This window comes from Equus asinus, unplaced genomic scaffold (genome assembly GCF_041296235.1).
Source record: "Equus asinus isolate D_3611 breed Donkey unplaced genomic scaffold, EquAss-T2T_v2 contig_216, whole genome shotgun sequence".
Taxonomy (NCBI): Eukaryota; Metazoa; Chordata; class Mammalia; order Perissodactyla; family Equidae; genus Equus; species Equus asinus.
This window is the reverse complement of record NW_027224868.1, coordinates 22,014-30,000: the sequence shown is the minus strand read 5'-3', so window position 1 is coordinate 30,000 and position 7,987 is coordinate 22,014.

Below are 7,987 nucleotides of genomic sequence, written 5' to 3'. Positions count from 1 at the left end.
GAGACGCGCTCGGGGCGAAGGAGGGAAGACAGAACCTCCCGAGGCAAGTCGGCCGCCGGAGCACACACGGGGTCTCACCGCCAGGGGCCTCCAGCACCAGGGGCGGTCCCGCGGCGCCCGGAACGGCGACTGGCCCCGTCGCCCCACGCGCAGCTCACGGGGGCTCGGCCCCGCCACGGCCAGGGCTCTCCCGCACACGGCGCCAGCGTCCCGCGCCGGGCGCCTGGCGCGCGGGCCCCACCCGACCGGAGCCGAGAGCACTTCGCCCGGGGCCACCACCGGCCTCGGTGGCCGGAGGCGACACCCGCACGGCGAGGCCCACTTCGGTCCCGGCCGGTGGGCGGCGCGGCCAGGCGTCTGCCCGGGCGGGGGAGCACCGGGGGCAGCGGGGAGCGCGGCGCGCGCCTCGACGGAGGGAGCACGGGCTCGCGGGAAGGCTCCCGGGGACGGCCTCGGGCGCGGACGGGCCACCAGGAAAACACACGCGGGATCCCACCGCCAACGACACGCGAGGGCGGTCCCACGACGCCTGGGACGCCGGCCGGCCTCAGCCACCCCTCGGCCTCCCGCGGGCCCGGCCCCACCGCCGGGGCCTACGTGAGGCGCCCCCGCCGCCGGGGGCCGCCCCGTCCACCCAGCCACCCGTCTGCCTGTCTGGTCTGCTCCGGGGCCCACGTCCCGAGGGAACGCGCCCGAGAGCGGCGGCGGCCCCCACCCATGCCCGCACGCCACCACCGGCTGCGGCTCGGGACGGGAGCGAGCGGAGAGCCAGCCGCTCGCGGCGGGGCGGAGCCCGGACGGGGCCGGGCCCTCTCCCCGCCCCAGCGCGCGACGGGAGAACCACGCGCACGCTCGCGCACACGCGCGGCCCCGCGCCCGACGACGGCCCGGCCGGGCGTGACCCTCCCCCGACTCGGAGGGGGGAGGCGCCGGCCGCGGTAGGCAAAGAGCAGCTCTGCCCACGCGCCACGGTGGTGGCGTCCGTGGCTACTACGCGCAAAGGAGGGGCGGCGGCTGGGGGGTCCGGTACCCCAAGGCACCCTCTCGGATCGCTAGAGAAGGCTTTCTCACCGAGGGCGTGTCGCCCCCGCCCATCGTCCGCCATCGGTCCCACCAAGGCGCTTACGGACACCATGGCCACGCAACGCAGGAGGGGTCTGCGGTAGAGGTAAGGCCTAGAGCAAGTCGGAGCGTCCGTGGTCAGGGCTGCGAGCCCGCGCTGCCCCGGGCTCGCCATCTCTGGCCACACTGGGCTTAGCTAGGGATCTACAAGGCCCCTGTGCGGCTCCCAAGTCAGTGCCTCCTCTCAGGCCGAGAGACCAAGGGAGGCAGAGACTGGGACGGAGGTGCCGATCAAACAGCACCTCCCAACCAAAGAGCCAGCGCCACGCCGCTGGCTCGGCCCGCCACGGTCACTCCCACACCCGCGGGGAAACCCCAGCAAGGGGAACACGCGGGCACGCGCCCGAGCCTGCCCGCCCCCACACGGCACGCCGTGGGGGGCGACGAGGCACCCGTCCACCCCGAGGGGGACGAGGGGCACGCCTCCCTTACCGACTCGACCCCTCCGCTCCTCAGACACACCAGCGCAGTGGTTACCTGAGGAGGCCGACGGGAACAGGGAACGACACCGCCACTCGGCCTCGGGCGCCTGAGGGACGACCTGGAACGCTCCAGGGGCACCGCCAACGGCCTGGGGAACGCGCTCACGCGCCCGGGAAGGCGCGCGGCGCGGCGGCAACACGGCCCGCCCCACCGCGGGGAGGGCCGCCCGCGAGACACAGCCAAGAGGCACAGGCGGAGCATCCGCCGCGTCACGGAGACCCCGACACCGCCCACGCCACGAGGCACGGGGCGGGGGAGCGAGGTCGGGCCGGATTCCGCACCCCTGCCGCCTCCCACACGCCACTCGCAGCGGGGGAGAACGGGCGAGGGGACCCGCGGGCAGAGCGAGAAGAGCGGTCCCGTTCGCCATGAACGTCCGTCCCTCGTCTGGCACGGCTTAGGCCCGGCCCGGGAGAGCACAGCATCACCACATCGGTCGGCAGCATAACGCGAGGGACCCCCGAGCAAGGGAAGGCCGGCGAGGACAGCGAGCGGAGGAGCCTGCTTCAGCCTCACCGACCCCTCTCCTCCTCCAGCAAGCGCGGGCGACCACCCCAGGACGAGAACGCCTGACACGCACTGGCACGGAGCCGGTGGGATGGGGTAAGTCGCGACCGCACCCGGGTGCCGGCGGCAGGGAGTGCACGTGGTAGAGGACCCCGCGCCCCTAACCCCGCCGCCCTCGGGTACCAGAGACCGGAGGTGGCACCACGGTCGTGGGGGCGCCTGGAACGCACAAGAGCCGGCGCGCAGGCCCCAGCGGGCGGCTCAAGCGGCGGGGGTGGAAACGGGCGTCCGGTTCTCGGCCAGAGCCCGGAGCCCTCCCCGCACACGCATCCAGGCACCCGGAAGCTCTCGGGCGACTGTCACCCGAGCAGAGCGTGTCAGCACTTACCTGGCGGCACAAAACCACCCATTCGGGGGCAAGAATCGCCGCGCCCGGAGACGGGGCCCACCCACGGATCACCAGGGGAACCCCTGGATCACGGCCACGGCCACCAGACCCCAAGCACGACCCCATCGCCACCAGGCCCGGAGCTCCCGGGGCCATCTGGTCGACCCCAGAAGCGTGGCGGCAGGGGGAGCCGGGGACAGCCTCCCCGGGCCGCCCGCGCGGGCCGGGACCGGTCGGTCCCTCCCTCTGAGTCGCCGGGTCAGGACTTAGAAAAGAATTCCGCGGAGGCGCCTCCGGCGACCGGGCCCGGGGCGGGACCGTGGCTCCCGTCCCTCAGCCGGGGCTCCACCTACGCCTCGAGCCGGCCCCCTCCCGCCTCCGGACAAAGACGCGACCCGCGAAACTCGGAGAGAGAAGTCCGGTCCGACGGCCCGGACCCACCCCGGGCACGCGTCCGGGCCGGGGACGCCCTCCCCGGCCCGCCCTCGAGGGCTCCCGGGGCCGGTCCACGCTCTTCTCCAGGGCGGGACTTGGAAAAAAAAACTGCCACGGAGGAGGAGGCATCCGAGGACCGGGCCCGGTCCCCACCGCCAGAGCCGGTCGACTCGGAAGACCAGTGGGGAAAAGGCCAGCCCGGCGGCCGAGCCCGTCGCGCCCTCCACGGGCCTCCCCCGCAAGGCCCCGGCCGGTCGCCCACCTCCGGAGCGGGGCGCGGAAAGGGGATCGGCGACGCGGAAGGCCCGACCACCGGGCCGCCCTCGGGACGACGGCCGGGCACGGGACGAGCTCCCTCGCCCGTTCCCCCGCGGCGGCCCCCCACCCCCTCCCGGGGACGGAGGGGCACCGGCGGCTGCTGGTCGACCCGTCCGGGAGGCCCCACACCCCGGCCGGCACCGGGCGGCGCGGCGACAGCCACCTCCCTCAGTAGCCTGCACCTCCAATCTCCGGCGAGCGGGCGTCGCGCTCACGCCCCGGCGCCACCGGGCCAGATCCCGCCAGCGACGCCGGCCTCCCGGGACTCTGCCTCGGTCACCGCGGCCGAGTCCCGTCCCTTGGCCCGCGTCGCCGGAGCTCCGGAGGAAAGAGACGATATAAAAGCGGCCGCCAGGTGGCACCCGGCGACCGACGACCGCCTCAGCGGGACGGAGCCGGAGCGCGGGCCCGCCGGGGAGCACAGCCGGGCCGCCGGGCCGCCCGATCCCGTCCCGGAGCCCCCTCGGACCCAGCCTCCCGGCCCAGTGCGGCCCCGGGGCGTCCGCCCGCGGGCTCCCGGCCGCCAAGGCGCAGCCCCAGCCGCAGGAGGGGGACTCGGAAAAGGTTTCTCGGGCGATCACCGGGAAGGGGAAGGGGAGAGTTCCCCCCAGAGAGGCCAGGGGGCGGCCCGGGCCGGGCTGGGCCGGTGCGGCCGGGAGGCCGCCGCTTCCCGGAGCGGCTGGAGCGCCCCCGGGGTTCCCGGGAGGACTTAGAAAATCAGGGCGGGCGGGGACGGTCAAACCGAAACCAGGCACGTCATCCGAGAAGGACCGTGATGACGGGAGGAGGAAAGCTTTCCAGTCCAGAGGGCCTGTCGAAGGCAGGCGGAGAGTCTACCCGCTGAAACTGACGAAGATGGGCAAAAGAAGCTAGCTCAGGCGCCGACATTTAAGGAAATAAAAAAAAAAAAGCACGAGGGCGTGGAGAAATGGGGAAAAATCAACACTGAGAAATCTACCCTCTGAAACCGACGAAGATGGGCAACAGGGGCTAGCTCAGGTGGCAATTTTTAAGGAAAAATGAAAGGAAGTGCGTGGAGACCTGGGGAAAAAGCAACACGGAGAAATCTACCCTCTAGAACTGAGAAAGAAGCGCAACAGAGGCTAGCTCAGGTGGCAATCTTTAAGCAAAAAAAATAAGATAAAAAAATACAATGGCGAGGAGACGCGGTCAAAAAGCAACCCTGAAAAAGGTACCCTCTGAAACTGAGGAAGCAGGGCAACAGTGCCTAGCTCAGGTGACAATCTTTAAGCAAAAGAAACACACAAGGGCGTGGGGAGCTGGGGAAAAGGCAACACTGAGAAATCCACCCTCTGAAACTGACGAAGATGGGCAAGAGAGGCTGGCTTCAGGTGGCAATCTTTCAGCAAAAGAAACACACAAGGGCGTGGGGAGCTGGGGAAAAGGCAACACTGAGAAATCCACCCTCTGAAACGGACGAAGATGGGCAACAGAGGCTAGCTCAGGTGGCAATCTTTAAGCAAAAAAAATAAGATAAAAAAATACAATGGCGAGGAGACCCGGTCAAAAAGCAACCCTGAAAAAGGTACCCTCTGAAACTGAGGAAGCAGGGCAACAGTGCCTAGCTCAGGTGACAATCTTTAAGCAAAAGAAACACACAAGGGCGTGGGGAGCTGGCGAAAAGGCAACACTGAGAAATCCACCCTCTGAAACGGACGAAGATGGGCAACAGAGGCTAGCTCAGGTGGCAATCTTTAAGCAAAAGAAACACACAAGGGCGTGGAGACCTGGGGAAAAAGCAACACGGAGAAATCCACCCTCTGAAACTGAGGAAGATGGGCAAGAGAGGCTGGCTTCAGGTGGCAAACGTTAAGCAAAAGAAACACACAAGGGCGTGGAGACCTGAGGAAACAGCAACACGGAGATATCGACCCTCTGAAACTCAGGAAGATGGGCAAGAGAGGCTAGCTCAGGTGGCAATCGTTAAGCAAAAACAAAACCCAAAGGCGTGGAGACCTGGGGAAAAAGCAACCCTGAAATATCTACCCTCTGAAACTGAGGAAGATGGGCAAGAGAGGCTGGCTTCAGGTGGCAATCTTTAAGCAAAAGAAACACACAAGGGCGTGGAGGCCTGGGGAAAAAGCAACACGGAGAAATCCACCCTCTGAAACTGAGGGACATGGGCAAAAGAAGCTAGCTCAGGTTGCAACCTTTAAGCAGAAAAAAAACACAAGGGCGTGCAGACCTGGCAAAAAAGCAACAGTGAGAAATCTACCCTCTGAAACCGACGAAGATGGACAACAGAGGCTAGCTCAGGTGGCAATTTTTAAGGAAAAATAAAAGGAAGTGCGTGGAGACCTGGGGAAAAAGCAACACGGAGAAATCTACCCTCTAGAACTGAGAAAGAAGCGCAACAGAGGCTAGCTCAGGTGGCAATCTTTAAGCAAAAAAAATAAGATAAAAAAATACAATGGCGAGGAGACCCGGTCAAAAAGCAACCCTGAAAAAGGTACCCTCTGAAACTGAGGAAGCAGGGCAACAGTGCCTAGCTCAGGTGACAATCTTTAAGCAAAAGAAACACACAAGGGCGTGGGGAGCTGGCGAAAAGGCAACACTGAGAAATCCACCCTCTGAAACGGACGAAGATGGGCAACAGAGGCTAGCTCAGGTGGCAATCTTTAAGCAAAAGAAACACACAAGGGCGTGGAGACCTGGGGAAAAAGCAACACGGAGAAATCCACCCTCTGAAACTGAGGAAGATGGGCAAGAGAGGCTACCTCAGGTGGCAATCCTTAAGCAAAAACAAAGCACAAAGGCGTGGAGCCCTGGGGACAAAGCAACCCTGAAATATCTACCCTCTGAAACTGAGGAACATGGGCAAGAGAGGCTAGCTCAGGTGGCAATCGTTAAGCAAAAACAAAACACAAAGGCGTGGAGACCTGGGGAAAAAGCAACCCTGAAATATCTACCCTCTGAAACTGAGGAAGATGGGCAAGAGAGGCTGGCTTCAGGTGGCAATCTTTAAGCAAAAGAAACACACAAGGGCGTGGAGGCCTGGGGAAAAAGCAACACGGAGAAATCCACCCTCTGAAACTGAGGGACATGGGCAAAAGAAGCTAGCTCAGGTTGCAACCTTTAAGCAGAAAAAAAACACAAGGGCGTGCAGACCTGGCAAAAAAGCAACAGTGAGAAATCTACCCTCTGAAACCGACGAAGATGGACAACAGAGGCTAGCTCAGGTGGCAATTTTTAAGGAAAAATAAAAGGAAGTGCGTGGAGACCTGGGGAAAAAGCAACACGGAGAAATCTACCCTCTAGAACTGAGAAAGAAGCGCAACAGAGGCTAGCTCAGGTGGCAATCTTTAAGCAAAAAAAATAAGATAAAAAAATACAATGGCGAGGAGACCCGGTCAAAAAGCAACCCTGAAAAAGGTACCCTCTGAAACTGAGGAAGCAGGGCAACAGTGCCTAGCTCAGGTGACAATCTTTAAGCAAAAGAAACACACAAGGGCGTGGAGACCTGGGGAAAAAGCAACCCTGAAATATCTACCCTCTGAAACTGAGGAAGATGGGCAAGAGAGGCTGGCTTCAGGTGGCAATCTTTAAGCAAAAGAAACACACAAGGGCGTGGAGACCTGGGGAAAAAGCAACACGGAGAAATCCACCCTCTGAAACTGAGGGACATGGGCAAAAGAAGCTAGCTCAGGTTGCAACCTTTAAGCAGAAAAAAAACACAAGGGCGTGCAGACCTGGCAAAAAAGCAACAGTGAGAAATCTACCCTCTGAAACCGACGAAGATGGACAACAGAGGCTAGCTCAGGTGGCAATTTTTAAGGAAAAATAAAAGGAAGTGCGTGGAGACCTGGGGAAAAAGCAACACGGAGAAATCTACCCTCTAGAACTGAGAAAGAAGCGCAACAGAGGCTAGCTCAGGTGGCAATCTTTAAGCAAAAAAAATAAGATAAAAAATACAATGGCGAGGAGACCCGGTCAAAAAGCAACCCTGAAAAAGGTACCCTCTGAAACTGAGGAAGCAGGGCAACAGTGCCTAGCTCAGGTGACAATCTTTAAGCAAAAGAAACACACAAGGGCGTGGGGAGCTGGCGAAAAGGCAACACTGAGAAATCCACCCTCTGAAACGGACGAAGATGGGCAACAGAGGCTAGCTCAGGTGGCAATCTTTAAGCAAAAGAAACACACAAGGGCGTGGAGACCTGGGGAAAAAGCAACACGGAGAAATCCACCCTCTGAAACTGAGGAAGATGGGCAAGAGAGGCTACCTCAGGTGGCAATCCTTAAGCAAAAACAAAGCACAAAGGCGTGGAGCCCTGGGGACAAAGCAACCCTGAAATATCTACCCTCTGAAACTGAGGAACATGGGCAAGAGAGGCTAGCTCAGGTGGCAATCGTTAAGCAAAAACAAAACACAAAGGCGTGGAGACCTGGGGAAAAAGCAACCCTGAAATATCTACCCTCTGAAACTGAGGAAGATGGGCAAGAGAGGCTGGCTTCAGGTGGCAATCTTTAAGCAAAAGAAACACACAAGGGCGTGGAGGCCTGGGGAAAAAGCAACACGGAGAAATCCACCCTCTGAAACTGAGGGACATGGGCAAAAGAAGCTAGCTCAGGTTGCAACCTTTAAGCAGAAAAAAAACACAAGGGCGTGCAGACCTGGCAAAAAAGCAACAGTGAGAAATCTACCCTCTGAAACCGACGAAGATGGACAACAGAGGCTAGCTCAGGTGGCAATTTTTAAGGAAAAATAAAAGGAAG